We start from the raw sequence: 21,060 nt of genomic DNA, 5'->3' as shown, positions 1-21,060 counted from the left end.
CCAAATAAATCAGTATGTAACTCTTGGAGGTGGTGGTGCACTTGGTTAAGCGCACACATTACAGTGCTCAAGGACCCAGGTTCAAGCCACTAGTCCCCACCTGCAGGGGGAAGGCTTCACAAGCAGTGAACCAGGGTTGCAGGTGTCTTTCTTCTCTCTCTCTCCCTCTGTATCACCCCCTTCCCTATCAATTTCTGGCAGTCGCTATCCAATAAATAAAGATAAGTTTACAAAAATAAATAAATAAAAATAAAAAGAGAGAGACCAGAGCGCTGCTCAGCTCTGTCATCTGGTGGCACTAAGAGATTGAACTTGGGACCTTTGCAGCCTCCGGCATGGAAGTCATTTTGCAGAACCCTTCTTCAGAACCCTATTCCACCCTCAGCAATGCACATGCTAATGATTTTCTTTTTTTATTATTTTTAATTATCATTATTTATTACCTAGAGACAGCCAGAAATCAAAAGGGTAGGGGGAGATAGAGAGGAAGAGAGACAGATAACTATACAGCACTGCCTAACCACTCACAAAGCTTTCGCCCTGCTGTTGGGGATTAGTGACTCCACCACCTCGTCCCCCCTTCTTTTTTTTTTTTTACTTTTTAAATGTTTTTATTTATTATTGGATACTGACAGGAATTGAGAGCAGAGGAAGAGAGACACCTGCAGCCGTGCTCCACTACTCATAAAGCTTTCCCCTTGCAGGTGGGGACTAGGGGCTCGAACCTGCAACCTTCCGCACTACAATTTGTTTCCTTAACCAGGTACGCCATTGCCTGGCCCCTTTCTAATGTTTTTCTATACAAAAATGCATCATGGGAGTCAGGCAGTAGCACAGCGGTTTAAGCGCACATGGCACGAAGCACAAGGACCGGCATAAGGATCCCGGTTCAAGCCCCAGGCTCTCCACCTGCAGGGGAGTCGCTTCACAGGCGGTGAAGCAGGTCTGCAGGTGTCTAGCTTTCTCTCCCTCTCTCTGCCCTATCCAACAACGACGACAATAATAACTACAACAATAATTTTAAAAAAGGGCAACAAAAGGCAATAAATAAATAAATAAATATTAAAAAACAGTTGTTAGGGAGTCGGGCGGTAGCACAGCAGGTTAAGTGCAGGTGGCACAAAGCAAGGACCGGCGAAAGGTTCCTGGTTCGAGCCCCCGGCTCCCCACCTGCAGGGGAGTCACTTCACAAGCGGTGAAGCAGGTCTGCAGGTGTCTTTCTCTCCCCCTCTCTGTCTTCCCCTCCTCTCTCCATCCCTCTCTGTCCTATCCAACAATGACGACATCAATAATAACTACAACAATAAAACAACAGGGGCAACAAAAGGGAATAAATAAATATTTAAAAAAACAGTCATTAAATAATACATCATAGCTTTTATGACAACCCACTATGTGCCAGGCATTGGGATTGAAGATAGAGCAGGGAACCAAACAGGCAGATACCTTGACTGTCATACTCCTCATTGGGGAGCAAGGTAAAAGACAGTAACACGGTCTGAGTGCAGGAGTATACACACACATACACACACACGATTTTTTTCCAACAGGGTTATGGCTGGGGTTCCATGCCTGCATGATTCCTCCACTCCCATAAGCTCTTGATTTTATTTTCCATTTTTATTTGTGGTTAATATTGGGTTACAAGATTATAATATGGCAAGATATAGATATACACCACACCCACCACCAAATACTTTGCCTCCACCCTCCCAACTCCCAAAGATAACCACCATAGTTCTTACAAGTCTTAGAAACACTTTCCTTGTTTCTGACAAAGGTTTATTTTAAACTTTTTAAAATTTTATTTATTGATTCCCTTTTGTTGCCCTTGTTATTTTATTGTTGTAGTTATTATTGTTGTCGTTGTTGTTGGGCGGGACAGAGAGAAATGCAGAGAAGAGGGGAAGACAGAGACGGGGAGAGAAAGATAGACACCCACAGACCTGCTTCACTGCCTGTGAAGCGACTCCCCTGCAGGTGGGGAGCCGGGGGCTCGAACCGGGATCCTTACACCGGTCCTTGCGCTTTGCGCCACCTACACTTAACCCGTTGCAATACCACCCGACTCCCCAAACCTATTTTATTTTATTTTATGTTTTAATAAGGAGGAGATAGAAGCACGGAGAGAAGGAGAGAGGGACCAGGTAATGGCACACCCAGTAGCGCGCTCAGGTTATAGTGCACAAGGACTCAGGTTCAAGCCCCCAACCCCCATCTGCAAATAAAATATATGCTGAGAGAGAAGATAGACACTGAAGCACTGCTCCACCACCCATGTAATCTCACTCAAGCAGTGAGATTCATTCAAACCGGGGTCCTTGCATGTGGTAATATGTGCACTCTGCCAGGTGAGCTTCCTGCCGGCCCCGCACATATGGCATACATAAGTGTTTCTAGGTTACATTTTACTGCATTTGCATAGTTTGCATTCTGACATCTGGATATGTACCTTCACAACATGTGTCTCATATGGAATATATATATTAGGGCATGAATTTTTCAAATAATACAGGCTAAAGAATCAGGGATTTAGGAGTGGCAGCTGTTTTATTTAATTTATTAGTTTTAAAAAATTCATGAGAGCAAAGGAGGAAGAGGAGAAAAACCAGAGCATCATGTTGTTGTTTGTTTGTTTTTATTTTAATATTTATTTATTCCCTTTTGTTGCCCTTGTTGTTTTATTGTTGTAGTTCTTGTTGTTATTGGTGCCGTCGTTGTTGGATAGGACAGCGAGAAATGGAGAGAGGAGGGGAAGACAGAGGGGAGAGAAAGACAGACACCTGCAGACCTGCTTCACTGCTTGTGAAGCGACTCCCCTGCAGGTGGCGAGCCTGGGGCTCGAACTAGGATCTTTCCGCTGGTCCTTGCGCTAGGTGCCACGTGCGCTTAACCCGCTGTGCTATCACCCGATTCCCTATTTGTTTGTTTTTGATAGGACAGAAGTTGGGGGTGGGGGGAGATAAAGAGGGAGAGAGGGCTGAGGTTATAGCATAATGGTTCTGCAAAAGACTTTCATGCCTGAGGCTCCGTGCTCCCAGATTCAATCCCCAGCACCACCAGAAACCAGAACTGAGCAGTGGTCTGGAGTTTCTCTGTATATCTCTAATTAAAATAAAATGTTTTTTAAAGTTTTTTTTTGTTTTAAATTATTTTTTCATTATCTTTATTTATGGATAGAGACAGCCAGAAATAGAGAGGGTAGAAATAGATAAAGAAAAAAAAAATAAATAGATAAAGAGAGAGAGAGAGACAGAGACACCTGCAGCCCTGCTGCTTCACCATTTGTAAAGCTCTCCCCCTGCATATGGAGACCAGGGGCTTGAACCTGGGTCCTTGCGCATTGTAACATGTACGCTCAACCAGGTGTGCCACCACCTGGCCCCCCCTTTTTTTTTTTAACATTCTTTTTGAAGGAGAGAAAGAGAATGAGAGGGCCTGTAGCTATGCTTGATTGCTCGTGAAGCTTCCCCCTTGCAGGTAAGGGACTGGGGCTTTGAACCCAGGTCCTCGTGGACAGTAATATGTATGTTCAACTGGGTGTACCACTGGCCCCACCAGAGCGTCACACTGATACATGTGATACCAGGTATCCAACTCAGGACTTCATGCTTAAGGGTCCAACACTTTATCCACTGCGCCACCTCCTTGGCTACTTATTTATTTATATATATTTTATTGCCACCAAGGTTATCGCTGAAGCTAGGTAGCCTACATGACAAATCTACCACTCTCCCGGTGCCCTTTTTTTCTCCTTTTTTTGCTTTCTTTTTCTTCCTTCCTTTCTTTCTTTCTTTCTTTCTTTCTTTCTTTCTTCCTTCCTTCCTTCCTTCCTTCCTTCCTTCCTTTCTTCCTTTCTTTGTATAAGATAAAAATTGAGAGGGGAAGGGGAAATAGTGAAGGAAAAAGAAAGGGTCTGGGCGATAGCACACTGGATTAAACGCACATAGTACGAAGCACAAGGACTCGCACAGGATACCAGTTCGAGGCCCCAGTTCCCCACCAGTGGAAGAATTGCTTGACAAGCGGTGAAGCAGGTCTGCAGGTGTCTGTCTTTCCCTCCTCTCTCGATTTCTCTCTGTCCTATCCAAAAACAACAACAATAAACAACAAGGGCAACAAAAAGGGAAAGGAATCAGGCAGTAGCGGAGCGGGTTAAGTGCACCTGGTGCAAAGCGCAAGGATCCGTGTTAGGATTCTGGTTCAAGCCCCCGGCTCCCACCTTCAGGGGAGTCGCTTCAAAGGCGGTGAAACAGGTCTGCAGGTGTCAAAAAAAAAGAAGAAAACACCAAAAAAGGGGGGGTGGCATTCAGGAGCAGTGGATTTGTAGTTCAGGCACTGATCCCCAGTAATAACCTTGGAGGCAAAAAAGGGGGGGATTTTTTTTTTACTATATACTGTCAACTATTTTTTAAATTTTTTAAAATTTATTTATGTTCCATTTTGTTGCCCTTGTTCTTTTTCATTGTTGTTGTAGTTATTGTTGTTATTGATGTCGTTGTTGTATAGGACAGAGAGAAATGGAGAGAGGAGGGGAAGACAGAGAGGGAGAGAAAAAGATAAGACACCTGTAGACCTGCTTCACCGCTTGTGAAGCAACTCCCCTGCAGGTGGGGAGCCGGGGGCTCGAACCGGGATCCTTACGCAAGTCCTTGTGCTTTGCACCACTGTACTTAACCCGCTGCGCTACCGCCTGACTCCCAAAAAAGTGAATTTTTGACATTATTATTATTATTTTTGTTTTATCAGAGCACTGCTTAGTTCTGGTTTCTGCTAGCAAGTGCCTGGGATTGAACCTGGGACCTCAGAGCCTCAGGCAGAAAAGTCTTTTGCAGAACTACTATGTTATCTCCCTGACCCTTCACCTCAGTTCTTATGTAAAAAAAAAAAAAAACAACTTCTAAAAAATATAATAAAACAGTGCACCACAGCAAGAAAAGATAAATTCTATACCCTGTGTATAGTAGTTTTGATATTTAAAAACTGTCAATCAATAAGGCAAAGAAAACATGAAAATGGCACATGAGAAGGAGCTTTGCAGGAATGTGCAAGCCGAGATGAGAAAGATGGACAAGGGAGCCTGGTGGTTAAGCACACATATTACCAAGCACAGAGACCCAGGTTCAAGCCCCCACTCCCCACCTACAGGGGGTCCACTTAAGTGAAGCAAGTCTGCAAATGTCTATCTTTCCCTCTCTCTTTCTCCCTGTCCTCTCAATTTCTCTCGGTCCTATCTAATAATAAAAAAAAAGGAAAGAAAAAAGGGGCCGGGTGGGGGGCCACTGGTTGAGCACACAGGTTACAATGCCCAAGGACATGGGTTCAGGCCCTTGGTCCCCACCTGCAGGAGGAAAGCTTTGCGAGTGATGAAGCAGTGCTGCAGGTGTCTCTGTGTTTCTCTCCCTCTGTATCACCCCCTTCCCTCTCGATTTCTGGCTGTCTCTATCCAGTAAATAAAGGTAATAAAAAAATTTTAAAGAAAGAAGGAATAAAATGGCTGCCAGTGGCAGTGGATTCATAGTGTCAGCACCAACCCCCAGCAATAACTTTGAGGGTATAACAAAAAAAGGGGGGGGAGTAGGGCGGTAGTGCAGCACGTTAAGCGCACATGGCACAAGCACATGGCACAAAGTGCAACGACCTGAGTAAGGATCCCTGTTCGAGCCCCAGCTCCCCACCTGCAGGGGAGTCGTTTCACAAGCGGTGAAGCAGGTCTGCAGGTGTCTTTCTCTCCCCATCTGTCTTCCCCTTCTCTCTGTCCTATCCAACAACGACGACATCAACAACAATAATAACTACAACAATAAAAAGGGCAATAAAAGAATTAGTAAGTAAATAAAAAAGAAAAGTTGAAAAAAAAAAGGTCCAGGAGATGGCACAGTGGTTAAAGCTGGATAAAGCCCTGGACTCTCAAATGTGAGGTCTCAAGTTCAATCCCCGGTAGCACATGCACTAGAGTGATGTCTGGTTCTTTTTCTCTCTCTCCTCCTCTTTCTCATGAATAAATAAATTAATAAGATCTTTATTAAAAAAGAGAAAGATGAAGTGTAAAGTAGGATATGAAGGAAAGGTAAAAGACATTTCTTTTAAAACTGTTTGTTTGTCTTTACTTTTCATTAGCCAACAAACATACAACTCAGAAGCTGTTTGCTCTCAGGAAAGCCAAAAGGAAGTTGCATCAATGAACTTGTTTTCAACTATCATCTCCTCAAAAGTTGTCCCAAACATACCCACCCCGTATAGGAACCGAACTGGCAACCGTCGCTACCATGAAAACAGCAAGGAAAGAAGAAGCACATGATGTCCATCTCCACTGCAGAAGGGATTCTTGAGTGAAGTCTTGCCTCTTCTCTAAAACTTCCCATGGGTGTCCTGATTAGGTCCAGAATTCTCTCTGGCAGTTGGGGGGGGGGAGTCACAGCCCTGAAAAGAAGTCAGAGAGCATCCCGACATCTTTCTTGTTCGCTAATGTAACAGCAAGTGGAGCTTAACTCCCAAATGAGAACGCTGGCAACAAGTCACAGTAGTGACAGCAGCGTCAGCAAATTCCCCATCAGTACCAATCTCAGTTTCTTTCCATGGAAGATTCCAGTTCCTGAGGGCAGCCATGAGTGAGACACTAGGCACATTCATCACTACTCTGAGTCATAGGAAATCTGGCTGTCTGAGCAACTCAGTTAAAAAAAAAAAAAAAGAAAGAAAAGAAAAGAAAAAAAAAGAAGGGGGAAAAACCCCATGTTGTTTCCTCTAAATATGCTAATATTCTCTAGTGTTATTAAGATATAACTGATACCTTGTGTTGTGTAAGTTTGACGTGTGCAGCATAGCTATTTGATAACATGCATACTGTGAAATGTGTAGCAGTAAGCTTAGTCAACATCTGTCAGCTATGTGGTCACATATAGAGTCACAGATTTTTTTTTCCCCTTCATGAAGGGAACTGTTAATGATGTGTTCTAGCAGCTTTCAGATACACAACAGAGTATTAATAATCATGGCGTGTCTATTACATTCCCAGAACTTATGTATAATTGTGTGTACATTTTGCCCCTCCTCCCTTCACCCATTTCACACCCTCTACCCAGCCCCCCACCTCTGATAGAACCACCAGCCTATTTCTGTAAGTTCAGTTCTTCTCTTGTCTCCTCCCCTCTCCTCTTCTCCTTTCCTCTCCCCTCCCCCTCCTCTCCTCTCCTCCCCCGCCTCCTTTCCTGACTTTTTTTTTTCCATTGGCATCCTGCCCTCGGGCTGGCAAAATAGTTCACTTGGATAGCATAGTGTGTCTGCTTTGCCACATGCACAACCCAGGTTCAAGCCTGGCCCCCGGCACACTGAAGGAAGCATTAGTGCTGTGGTCTCTTTCTCTCCCCTTCCTCCACCCCCCACTTCCCCTGCCAATCCCCGTTTCCCTCCCAGTCTCTACTGAATGAATGAATAAATAAATGGAATAATAAAGAAATCTGAAAAAAAAAAAGATCCGTTATGTTGATACACTGGTTGGCTTTCTTTCCGTGCAGATGGCAGCATCACTTAGCTTTCTTTCAGTCATTGTCTGCCACCCTCGTATACAACCGTGCTTCCTCTATGTAACCCGAGTATGTGCCATGGCTGTGCCACCTAGGTTTGTGTGATTACACTGGTATCTGCACGGCAGTGGAATCACCAGGTGGTGCACTGCTAAGAACGTTGCTCCATGACACACCCCACTCAGTGATACTGACGACAAACTGTGTTTCTTCGCTCATCAAGTAGACACACCTGGATGTTTTTCCACGCTGGGGTGTCGCAAGCACAGCTGTAGTGTAAGTAAACATGCAGATCCAGCGCCATAAAGGAGGGGTTTTGCTTCTTCAAATGTGTACTCAGAAGTGGGATTGCTGGATCTTAGAACAGTTAATACTAAGTCTTTTGAGGATTTGCCATTCCATGTACCTGGTTACTGTAGTATCGCACGGGGTGCAAAGTACAAGGACCGGCAGAAGAATCCTGGTTAGAGCCCCCGGTTCCCCACCTGCAGGGGATTCGCTTCACAGGTGGCGAAGCAGGTCTACAAGTGTCTTATCTTTCTCTCCCCCTCTCTGCCTTCTCCTCCTCTCTCCATTTCTTTCTCCTATCCAACAACGACGACATCAATAACAACAATAATAACTACACCAATAAAACAACAAGGGCAACAAAAGGGAATAAATAAATATTTAAAAAAGAAAAAATAATAATGATCCTGGTGGTGGCACAGCAGGGAGAGCTTTGGACTTGCACACATGACATCCCAAGTTTGTCCCTGGCACCAGTGTGCCAGAGTGATGCTTTCTCCCTCTATCACTTGTGAATTAAATAAAACATTTAAAGAAACTGAGGCGCCAGGTGGTGGTGCACCTGGTTGAGCATGTTACAGTGCGCAAGGATCTGGGTTCAAGCCCCTGGCCCCCACCTGCGTGGGGAAAGCTTTACAAGTGGAGAAGCAGGGCTGCAGGAGTGTCTCTGTCTCTCTCCCTCTGTATCAGCCCCTTCCCTTTTGATTTCTGGCTGTCTCTATCCAAATGAATAAATAAATATATATTTTTTAAAAAATTAAAACATTTGTTGAAAAAAAGAAACAGGGGACCAGGTGGTGGCACACCTGGTTGAGCACACATGTTGCAGTGCACAGGGACCCAGGTTCAAGCTCCCAGTCCCCACATGCATGGGGAAAGCTTTGCAAATGGTGAAGCAGGGCTGCAGGTGTCTGTCTCTCACCGCCTCTATCGCCCCCTTCCCTCTCGATTTCTGGTTCCAATAAATAAATAAAGATAAAAAAGAAATTGAGGGGCCAGGTGGTGGTGCACCTGGTTGAGCGCACATGTTACAGTACGAAAGGACCCAGGTTCGAGCCCTTGGTCCCCACCTGCAGAGGGAAAGCTTCACAAGTGGTGAAGCAGTGCTGCAGGTGTCTCTCTGTCTCTCTCCCTTTCTATCACCCTCTTCCCTCTCAATTTCTGACTGTCTCTACCCAACAGATAAAGATTAAAAAACAAAACAAAAAAAGAAATTGAGGGTGGGGGTAGATAGCATAATGGTTGTGCAAAGATAATCTAATGCGGAAGACTCCGAAAGTCCCAGGTTCAATCCCCCGCATCACCATAGAACTGAGCAGTACTCTGGTAAAAAAGAAAAATAGACAAAGTGCAAGGACTGGTGTGAGGATCTCAGTTCTAGCCACCGGCTCCCCACCTGCACTTCACAGGAGTCACTTCACAGGCAGTGAAGCAAGTCTGCTGGTGTCTGTCTTTCTCTCCCCCTCTCTGCCCTCCCCTCCTCTCTCCATTTCTCTCTGTCCTATCCAACAATGACGACATCAATAACTACAACAACAACAAAACAAGGGCAACAAAAAGGAATACATAAATATTAAAAACTTTAAAAAATATTTGTAAAAAAAAAAAAAGAAAGAAAAATAGAATATTCTGACAGAGACCACAGATTTCACCAGATGTCGTAGAGTTCCCCAGAACACTTGTTTTTTTCAAGTGAAGAACTGCAAGAGGGTGGGGAGATTGTACGGTGTGAAAAAGATTTCTATGCCTGAGACTCCAAAGTTCCGGGATTTGATCTCCAGCACCACCACTATCCAAAGCTGAGCAGTGATCTGGTAAAGAAAGAAAGGAAGGAAGGAAGAAGAAATAAAAATTGAAAAAAAAAGAAATATCTTTAAAGTCTATCTGACTTCCATCCTGAATTCCTATGATTCAGCAAATAGGAATTGACAAACCCACTAGCTCCACGGGCAGAACCGGTTTCCGCAGCTTCCTCCCATATCTTTAGAAACTCTCTGTTCTCCGTCCACACCCCAGTGTGGTAACAAGACTCCCCACATACCAATCTCTGGTTCTAGACATCTGTGTCCAGCCTGTAACCCTTCGTGGGGGGTGAGGGGGTGGGGGTACAGCATAGTGTATAAAACTCAGGAACCTCTTAGCCCAAATCTGCCCAGCACCAGGTCTGGGGACCCTCAGGAATGTGTGACAAGTGTGATGAGAGTGGTGCTTCCATCCCAAGCAGTGTGAGCAGAGGGGGTCTGTGCAGCACAGTGTCTCCCACAAACCTGTCCTTTCCTTTGTCTCTGTGACCCCAGATGAGGCCAGCAGCTTGAACCCATTGGTGTCCGCATTCCCAATTCTGGACTCCAGACACATCCTGTCTACCCACCATGGGTATGAATCCAGAGAATGAACTTTCCACACGCCTCTTAGTGGATAATCCAGGGGAAGTGTGTATGTGGGGGGGGGGGGGCTGTGCCTGTGGCTCTCTGTGATATTGTGGTTTTGCCTCAACCTCTCATCTGGGGAGAGCCCATAACCTGGTCTCCAGCACTTCACAAGCATCGATTTCCCCGTCTGGCGAGACCACAAACTTTTCTGTGCCTGATTCTGTGGGACCCCCAATGTGTTCACCCGGGTGTGCATGCGTCCCAACCCCAGCAGCATCCACACCAGCAGTTGCGTGATTGTAGAGGCGTCTCCCTGCCACTGGATGGAGCCAGAGAGAAACTGAGTGGGAATGGGGTCAGAGGGAATGAAAGGGACTGGGTGGTGGCACACTTGGTTGAGGGCACAAGTTACAATGCAAAAGGACCCGGGTTCAAGCCCCCGGTCTCCACCTGCAAGGGGAAAGCTTTGTGAGTGGTGAAGCATAATGCAGGTGTCTCTGTCTCTCCTTCTCTCTATCACCCCTTTCCTACTCCATGTACGCTACTACTTTTTTTATATAATTATCTTTATTTATTTATTTATCGGATAGAAAGCCAGAAATTGAGGGAAGGGGGTGATAGAAAGGGAGAGAGGATGGAGGTAGATAGCATAACGGTTATGCAAAAAGATTCTCATGACTGAGACTTGGAAGTCCCAGGTTCAGTCGCCCACATCACAATAAACCAGACCTGATCAGTGCTTTGGTTTAAAAAAAAAGGGTGGTGGTGGTGGTGGTGGCGAAGCACCTAGTTGAGCATACATGCTATAATGCACAAGGACTTGGGTTCAAGCCCCCATTCCTCACTTGCAGGAGGAAGGTTTCACAAATTGTGAAGCAGTACTGCGGATTTCTCTGTCTCTCTCCCTTTCTATACCCCCTTCCCTCTCAATTTCTGACTGTCTCTAATAAATAAAGATAATTTTTAAAAACAGAGAAAGAGAGAGAGAAACTATAACACTGCTTCACCACTCACAAAGCTTTCCTCCTGCAGGTGGAAACCGGGGGTTTGAACCCCGGTCCTTGAGCACTGTAACATGTGCACTCAACCAGGTGTAACACCACCCGGCCCCCTGGCTGTTTCTATCCAATAAATAAAGATTTTAAATGTATGAGAGTAATGAAAGAGACACTTGTAGCTCTCCTTCATTTATGAAGCTTCCTTTCCCTGCTGCAGGTAGAAACAAGAGTCTGCACCCCATCCTTGTACATGGTAACACAGGCACTCAACCAGGCGCACCACTACCCTGCTCCTCCCCGGTTATTGTTTTTTTATTTTATTTTTTATATTTATTTATTTTCCCTTTTGTTGATCTTGTTTTTTATTGTTGTTATAGTTATTGTTGATGTTGTCGTTGTTAGGACAGAGAGAAGTGGAGAGAGGAGGGGAAGACAGAGGGGGGAGAGAAAGAGACACCTGCAGACCTGCTTCACCACCTGTGAAGCGACTCCCCTGCTGGTGGGGAGCCGGGGGCTCGAACCGGGATCCTTAGACCAGTCCTTGCACTTTGCACCATGTGCACTTAACCCGCTGCGCTACCGCCCGACTCCCCCCAAGTTATTATTTTTTTTAAGAGAGAGAGAGATAGTCAAAGGGAGAGTGAAAGAGACCAGAGCACCACAAGCTTCCTTCAGTGTGGTAGGGCCGGGTCCCACATATGACAAAGCAGCACACTAGCCAAAAGAGTTATTTCTCCCAGTTTGTGACCTCTGTACTTGTCTTTGTCCCAGGCCATATGACCCCCTGCAGTAAACACCCCCAAGGAGGAACATACCTGACATGTTTGAACAACAGTGAAGAAACCTGGGTGGTGGGAACACAGTGAGGGAGATGAGGTAGGAGGTGACGCTGGAGAGGGACCTGATCCCAGGGGCCTGGAATCCGGAATATGTAAGGAATTCTCACAATTCAATAGCAACATCAACAAATCCACTGAAAAACTGGCAGGAATTCGAATAGATACCATGCCAAAGAAGAGCTACAGGGCACTGGAGATGGCTCTCCCAGCAGAGTGCATACACTTCACAGTGCTCTGGCACCCAGATTCAAACCCCTGGACACCATGCAGTGGAATCATTATACAGAATTGTTGGGACCAGGAGTTGACACACCTAGTTAAGTGCATACATTATAGTGCATAAGGACCCAGGTTCAAGCCCCTGGTCCCCACTTGTAGGGGGAAAGCTTCACCAGTGGTGGAGCAAGGCTGCGGATGGCTGTCTCTTTCCGTTTCTATCTTCCTCTTTCCTTTCAATTTCTCTCTCTCTCTCTCTGCAATAATAAGTAAATTAAAATATTAACTATGTGAGATAATTATTAATTAAAAAAAACGAGAATGATGACATGAGGCCGACAACGTAGCTCACTTGGATAGTGAATGTCATGTTCTCCTACACAACCCAGGTTCGAGTCCGGCCCCCACAACACTGAAGAGGCTTCAGTGCTATGGACTCTCTCTTTCTCTCTCCCTCACTGTATCAAAAAAAAAAAAAAAAGACAGTGACGTAGGTCAAGGAAAATAGCACAGTGGTTTATGCAACAGAGGTCCTAGGTTCAATATCCAGCATCACATTAAGCCAGAGCTTAGCAGTAGTCTGGTCAAAAATAAATTAATTTAAGATATTATTACTTCAGGCTGGTTAAGTAGCTCACTTGGATAGTGGACTGCTTTGCCATGTGTGTAACCAAGGTTCAAACTCTACCTCTCTTTCTCTTTAAAAAAAAATTAGTAAGTTTTAAAAGATAGTGTTTAAAAAAGAATGGTGCAACTTAAGACTGTCAGTACTAATTGTTGGCAAGGGTGAGCTTCTTCTTTGGTGCTGGTAGGGTATTAAATGGTTAAGTTGCCTTGGAAAAGTTTAGTAGTCGCTCATAAAATAAAACATATACTTAGCACATGACCCAGAAAAACCACATCTAGGAAATTATCCAAGAGAAATGAAAACTTATGTCCTCCCTAAAACGTGTATACAGATATGTATTTTTTAAATTTTTATTTGTTAGTAATGATTTAATAGAAGTTCACAAGATTATAAAATAACGGAGTTAAAGTTCTACACCACACCCACCACCCAAGTTCTGGGTCCCTCCCCCCCCCATAGTTCTCACAAGTCTTAGCAAGAGCTTGGCTACTTTTATTTATTTATTTCTGCGAGTTGAAGGGTTTCAATTCTCTATATTACACATATGATTGAAACCATCTGGTTTCATCATCTTTCAACTCCTTACTCACTTCCCTAAGCGTAATCACCATCAGTTCCATCTGTTTTGTCCCAAAGGACTGAATATCATCTTTTAATTTCATATATATCCCATAGCTTTTTTTAATTTTTAAATATTTATTTATTCCCTTTTGTTGCCCTTGTTTTATTGTTGTAGCTATTATTGTTGTTGTTACTGATGTCGTCGTTGTTGGATAGGACAGAAAGAAATAGAGAGAGGAAGGGGAAGACAGAGAGGGGGAGAGAAAGATAGACACGTGCAGACCTGCTTCATCAATTGTGAAGCACTTCCACTGCAGGTGGGGAGCTGGGGGCTCAAACTGGGACCCTTATGCTGGTCCTTGCACTTTGCGCCACCTGTGCTTAACCTGCTGCGCTACCGCCTGACTCCCAACTTTTTTTTTTTTTTTTTAACCAGAACACTAATCAGCTCTGGCTTATGATAGCACCACAGATTGAACCTGAGACCTCAGAGCCTCGAGCATGGGCATCTTTCGCAGAGCCATTAGGCTGTCTCCTCAGCCTAGCCCAACCCAGTCCTTAACTTGTTGCTGTTGTTGTTTTGGTGCAGAAACCTGGGAGTGACTCATAACATCTTTTTCCTTTTTTCAAAACTGAGTTTGTTTATTTTAGACAGAGATAGAGGAAGAGGAGGGGCCAAGGGGAGAGGGAAGAAGAAGGAATGGGAGAAGGAGAGGGCGAGAGATACCAAGACTACAGTGCCAAAGCTTCCTTCAGTGCAGTGGGGGCCAGGCTAGAATCTGGGTCATGCACATGGCAAAGCAATGCACCGAACGAGCTATTTCACCAGCCCAACCCATAACATCTTAATCCAGTGGTCTGTCTGATAGGCATTTAGGTTGCATCTACTCCTTGGTTCTTGTGAATAACGCAGCTATGAATAGAGGGGTGTGTATTTTCCTTTCTTTCCTTCCACAACCAGGGTTACCACTGAAAGTCGGTGCCTGCATGATGAAGCCATGCTCCAGGTGGCCTTTTTTTTTTTTTTTGGTAGGTTCATTTTCATTTATTCATTCATTATTTTTGGAGTCTCGGGCATGAGAGTATTTGTGCATAACCAATACACCCCACCCCATTCATTATTATTATTATTTTATGTTTATTTATTTTCCCTTTATTTTGGCCTTGGTTTTTATTGTTGTTGTAGTTATTATTGTTGTTATTAATATCGTCATTGTTAGATGGGACAGAGAGAAATTGAGAGAGGAGGGGAAGACAGAGAGGAAGAGAGAAAGATAGACACCTGCAGACCTGCTTCATCACATGTGGGGAGCCGGGGATGGAGGGGTGGGGCTCCAACCGGGATCTTTACTCTGGTCCTTGCGCTTTGCGCCACGTGTGCTTAACCCGCTGTGCTACTGCCGACTCCCTCATTATTATTTTGTATTTCCTTATTGGGGGGTAAGTGATCATACCCCCCTTCCTTCTTTCTTCCTTTCTCTTTCATTTTTATTTTATAGTACAGAGAGAAATTGTGAGGCTGGGGGAGAGATAGAGATAGAGAGAGAGAGACCTATATAGAGAGAGACCTATAGCTTTCCCCACTGCTGGTGAAGACCAGGGGCTTGAATCTGAGTCCTTGTGTTTGCTAATGTGTGCACTTAACCGGGTTTACCACCGCCAGGCCCCAACATGCGCCTTTGGATATGTGCCTAGGGGTGGTATTGCTAGATCATAAGGCATGTCCATTTTTATTTAAGGACTCTCCATACTGTTCTCTATAAGGGCTGCACCCAGTGGACCAGAGTTCCTTTTAGTCCACATCCTTGCCAGCACTTGTCTTCTCCTGTTATCTGTATATAAACAGTTACGGCGATTTTACCTGTAACTGCCCCCTATAACTGGAAAGAGCCCATCTATCTTTCTTTTTTTAAAATTTATTTATTTTCCCTGTTTGTTGCGCTTGTTGTTTTTTATTGTTGTTGTACTTTTGTTGTAGTTATTATTGTTGTTATTGATGTCGTTGTTGGATAGGACAGAGAGAAATGGAGAGAGGAGGGGAAGACAGAGAGGGGGAGAGAAAGATAGACACCTGCAGACCTGCCTCACCGCCTGTGAAGTGACTCCCCTGCAGGTGGGGAGCCGGGGGCTCGAACCGGGATCCTTATGCCGGTCCTTGCACTTTGCTCCACCTGAGCTTAACCCGCTGTGCTACTGCCAGACTCCTGCAGCTATCTTTCAAGTGGAAAGTCAATCAACATGTGTGCCCTCACTTACCTCTCAGGAAAGGAACCAATCAGGGTGGTGTGTACAACACAAATGCATCACAAATGTTCTACATAAAGTGAAAGAAACTTGGAAGGGCTAAGCATTGGCACACCGGGTAGAGGGCACATGTTATAATGCACAAAGACCCAAGGTCAAGCCCATAGTCCGCACTTGTGGGAGGTGGGGGGGAGAGCTTCATAAGTCGGGGAGCAGCGCTGCAGTCTTCTCTCTTCTCCCCATTCCCTCTCAATTTCTCTCTATTTCTACCCAGTAAACAGACAAACAAACAAAAGCTTGAAAGGACATAAACACTGTGTGGGCTGGTGAAATAGCTCCTTTGAATAGTGTGCTGCTTAGCCATGCGTGCAATCCAAGTCTGAGCCTGCCCCCCACCTCTCTGCCTCTCTGGCTCTGTCTCTAGAAGGAAGGGAGGGAGGGAGGGAGGGAGGAGGAGTAAAGTAGGAAGGTGGGAAGGAGAAAGAGGAGGTAAGGGAGAAGAATGAAAGAGAGAAGAAAAGAAAGAAAGGAGTAGGAATAGAGTATCACGGTTATACAAAGAAACTCGCATGCCTGTGGCTCTAAAGTTTCAGGTTCAATCCCCTGCACCACCATAAGCCCGAGCTAGCTGAACAGTGCTGTGGTGAAAGAGAGGGGACAGGAAGCAACCTGAGGAGACAACATAATGGTTGTGCAAAAGACTTTCATGGTTGGGACTCTGAGGTCCCTGGTTCAATCATCAGCACTACCCTAAACCAACCAGGGCTGAGCAGTGCGCTGGTGTTTCTGTGTCTTAATCTCTGTATCTCTCTCATTAATATAAAATAAATTTTAAAAAAATCAAATAAGGGAGGAAGGAAGAGAGAGAGAGTGAGAGAGACAATTCCTCCTGCAGGGCATTCTGGGGAGGAGAAAACAATGGGAATGGCAGACACATCCTAGTGCTCAGGGATTAGGGGCAGCAGCCGGAGGGACTGGTTTCTCAGAAGCCACACAAAGAATTCGCCTTAGTGAGGGAACACCCCTTTCCCCTTGCCAGATCCCAGAGAACTGAAAGCTCCAAAGGGGACATTGTGACGTTTGTAAACTCTCCCTTACTCATGATTATTTGGATCTACATGAAGGGCTGCCTGTGACCCACCGTGCCTGTTGTGGCTTCTCTCCAGGTGCTTTCTGTACAGGCATGTCTCAGGAATGTACCTGAGGACTGGGAGGAGCCCTAGACCCAGTGTAGCAGCTCAAGGGAGCACTTTATATGTTACCAGTATTTGGAAAAAAAAGATTAAGTGAGGTTGCAAGGGTGGGCCCTAATCCACTAGTACTGGTGGGGTTGTTTTGTTTGTTTGCTTGCTTTTTGTACATAGAGGCAGACAGGTAGATGATTAGATAGATAGATGATAGATAGATAGATAGATAGATAGATAGATAGATAGATGACTGAGAACAGCACCAAAACTTCCTTCAGCGCAGTGAGAGCCAGGCTCAAACCTGGCTTGTACACACGGCAAAGCAGGTGTACTATCCAAGTGAGTTATTTTACTAGCCCTGTACTGATGACCTTATAAGAGACAAAGATGCCGTGTGCCAGGGGGGAGGAGGGGAAGGTGGCACATCTGGTTGAGAGCACAGTTTACAAGGTGCAAGGACTACGGTTCGAACCCCTGGTCACCACCTGCAGGGGGAAAGCTTTGCTAATAATGGTGAAGCAGTATTGCAGGTGTCTCTCTGTCTCTCTCCCTTCCTATCACCTCCTTCCCTCTCAATTTCTGGCTGTCTCTACCCAATAAATAAATATAGATGACAATGATGATGATGATGATGATGATAACTATTTTTTAAAAAGATGTGAGAGGAAGGTTCAGGTCCTGGAACATGATGGCAGAGGAGGACCTAGTGGGGGTTGTATTGTTATGCAGAAAATTGGGAAATGTTATGCATGTACAAACTATTGTATTTACTGTCAACTGTAAAACATTAATTCCCCCAATAAAGAAAATGTTTAAAAAGATGCTGTATGCTGGCTTTGCATGGCTTTGCTAGATGTGCACTAGCTTTACACACACACACACACACACACACACACACACACACACACACACACACACACACACAGAGGAAAGGTCATGTGAGGACTCAGAAGGCAGCAAGAGAGCCCTCACCAGAAGGCAGTACTTCCAGCCTCCAGAACTTGGAGGAAGCAAATGTCTGCCGTCTGCCCCTGGAGGAGTAGCTCAACTGGTAGAGAATTGGACTTGCCTGCCAAAGGTTATCGGTTCAATCCCCAACACCGAATGTACCAGAGTTGAGCCCTGGCTTCTCTTTCTGTGTAAGCATATGGCTCATATAAAACTGTCTCTCAGTGTAGCGGGTCAAGCCCAGGTGGCGCAAAGCACAAGGACCGGCCTAAGGATCCCGGTTCCAGCCCCCGGCTCCCCACCTGCAGGGGAGTCGCTTCACAAGCGGTAAAGCAGGTCTGCAGGTGTCTGTCTTTCTCTCTCCTTCTCTGTCTTCCCCTCCTCTCTCCATTTCTCTCTGCCCTATCCAACAATGACGACATCAGTAACAATAATAATAACTACAACAATAAGACAACAAGGGCAACAAAAGGGAATAAATAAATATTTTGTTTAAAAAAACTATCTCTCATATGTCATGAATTCAATAAATCTCAAAAATATCTCTTGTCGTTGTCACTCAGTCTGTGGTATTGTGTGTCACAGTAGAGGTCAAGTCAACTCATTCATTGTCTCCTAGTGTGGACGCTGACTTCAAGCAAGTCACCTTAGTTATATGAGAGCGTAGCAAAGGTTCAAGTGCAAGAAGAAAACTGGCATATCATTTTTGTCTCAGTAAAAGGGGGTGGGGACTCTGATGCTCAGAGAGGGATGATCAGCCAAGGGAAAATATAGGGATGAAATCCACAGCACTCCCAAGAAGCAAATTCTGGGACCTGTGTCCAGGGAACACGCTCCCCTGCAGTGAAATGAGCTAGAGTTGTTTGGGACTGTTTTTTGAATCAGTCCCTCCCTAAGGCCCCACCCAAGCCTGGTTCTGCCAGCTTGTGGGGAAAGTAGCTGTTGTGATGTCATCTTGGGCCTGAGGCAGTTCTAGAGAAGGAGCTAATGTCTGAGTCTCTGGAAAACAGAGGTGGAAGAAAACCAGGATGAACCACAGTTGGCTATAATTAGCATCTTACAATGAGCAAGAGGTAGTGGAGTGGTGGCGGCGGCGAGCTTTCCCTCTGGTCCTCGAATGGGTCACTTACACATAGGAAACTGTTTAGGGTCCCATGGGCCTCTAGAGCCTAGGGTAAGTTGCCTGCCTTTTCTGGGCCTCAAAAAAGTGTGTGTGTGTGTGTGTGTGTGTGTGTGTGTGTGTGTGTGTGTGTGTGTGTGTGTGTGTGTGTGTTAATAGTAGCTTACAAGATTGGATGATTACAGGGTATAGTTCCAGACTGCACCCACCACCAAAGTTTTGTGGCCTTATCCTTCCAACAGTAACCAATAGAGCTCTCACAAAGTTTTAGAGACAGCTTTTCTTTCTCTTTCTTTCTTTCTTCCTTCCTTTCTTTCTTTCTCTCTCTCTTTCTTGCTTTCATTTATTTATTTTTAAATATATATTTATTTTCCCTTTTGTTGCCCTTGTTTTTCAGTTTTGTTGTAATTATTGATGCTGTCGTTGTTGGATAGGACAGAGAGAAATGGAGAGAGGAGGGGTAGACAGAGAAGGGGAGAGAAAGATAAAACACCTGCAGACCTGCTTCACGGCCTGTGAAGCAACTCCCCTGCAGGTGGGCAGCCGGGGGCTCTAACCCGGATCCCTACACCGGTCCTTGCACTTCGAGCAACGTGCACTTAAACCGCTGCACTACCGCCCGACTCCCTATTTATTTTTTTATTATCTTTATTTGTTGGATAAAGACAACCAGAAATTGAGAGGGAAGGGATGATAGAGAGGAGAGAGAGAGAGACACCAACAGCCCTACTTCACCACTATCAAAGCTTTCCCCCTGTGGGGGGCGGGGGGGGGGCTCCAACCTGGGGTCTTGCGCATTTTAACATGTGCGCTCAACCAGGTGCGCCACCACCCGGCCCCTCTTTCTTTCTTTCTTTCTTTCTTTCTTTCTTTCTTTCTTTCTTTCTTTCTTTACCCCAGCAGTTGATGCAGTGGATATCATATTGAACTCCCAAACATGAGGTCCCAAAATTGAGACCTGGCATCACATGTGCCAGAGTGCATCTCTATTTCCTCCTCCTCCTTGCCCTTGTTGTTTTCTTGTTGTAGCTATTTTTGTTGTCATTGTTGTTGGATAGGACAGAAAGAAATGGAGAGAGGATGAGAAGACAGAGAGGGGGAGAGAAAGAGAAAGACACCTGCACACCTACTTTACCGCCTGTGAAAGCCACTCTCCTGCAGGTGGGGAACCCGGGGCTCGAACCGGGATCCTTACACCGGTTCTTGCACTTTGCGCCACCTGTGCTTAACCCGCTGTGCTACCGCCCGACTCCCCTTGTTCTACTTTTAATAAATAGTGTATTGCACCAAAGCAAAGGAGTCCAGAAAAGGAGGAAAAGAGATAGACTGGAAGGACGTTGAGGTCCCTGGTGCGTGATGGTGGAAAATGACCTAGATTGGGGGAGAGAGTATTTTGCAGACACCTATCCAGGAGAGATGAGAGCTAATACCCACGTGTTAACAATTATGCTATAAACCATTAACCTTCCCCCCCAAAAAAAAAAGAGAGATTACACACACACACACACACACACACACACACACACACACACACTTAGCCCTGTTGAGACAGAATGGATTTCCATCCTGTGGCAAAGGCAATTGGAAATACCCCAGTGCTCCTGTGGGCAGATTTACTCCGGTCTCCTCTACCCCCGCCAAAAAAAAAAGCTGGCATGTGACTGCTCGCCACATTCTTCTCCGCCAACTCCTTTCCTAATCAGCCATCTCGGTCAACTGCTGGGCACTTGTTCACCTCCCATTTGCAAGTCATAAAACCGTAGCTTTGGAGATGATCCTGTAGCCATAGCAACCAGCTCAAAGTCCAATTGAGGCCCCCTGGGGAGGGGAGGGGAAGCAGTGAATCTCAGAGGTTGGCACTTGGAAACAAAGCTGACTGCAGGCCCATTCTGGGCTCGCCCTACTCACATAGGGAGGGGCGTCTGCTTTGTGTTAGGTGTCCCCTGGGGAGTGGACTGACCCTCTGGGGGAAGGGTCCTTATCCCACTGGCTTCTCTCCTCCCCTCTCCCCTGCACTACACCATGGTCTTATTCAGAGACAAGACATAGCCAGGAAATAGAGGCAGGTGAATCAGGAGTAGAGTACAGTGCTGGCATGGACGAGGTCATGCATTCTATCCCCAGCACCGGATA

The 21,060-nt window shown here is 45.5% G+C and overlaps 1 protein-coding gene across 3 annotated transcripts in view; it reads left to right on the top strand.

Annotated features, from left to right (window-relative positions):
- FTSJ1 (FtsJ RNA 2'-O-methyltransferase 1) overlaps positions 1 to 6,955 on the top strand; it is a 32,506-nt gene extending 25,551 nt beyond the window's left edge. For all 3 annotated transcript variants that reach the window (XM_060183664.1, XM_060183663.1, XM_060183662.1), the window contains one exon: positions 6,121 to 6,955. The gene's annotated coding sequence lies outside the window, so the exon portion shown is untranslated. The remainder of the gene's footprint in view (positions 1 to 6,120) is intronic.
- Positions 6,956 to 21,060: the final 14,105 nt, after the last annotated feature.

This window comes from Erinaceus europaeus, chromosome X (genome assembly GCF_950295315.1).
Source record: "Erinaceus europaeus chromosome X, mEriEur2.1, whole genome shotgun sequence".
Lineage (NCBI taxonomy): Eukaryota > Metazoa > Chordata > Mammalia > Eulipotyphla > Erinaceidae > Erinaceus > Erinaceus europaeus.
The sequence above is the reverse complement of the archived record's forward strand: the minus strand, read 5'-3'. Positions and strand labels throughout refer to the sequence as shown.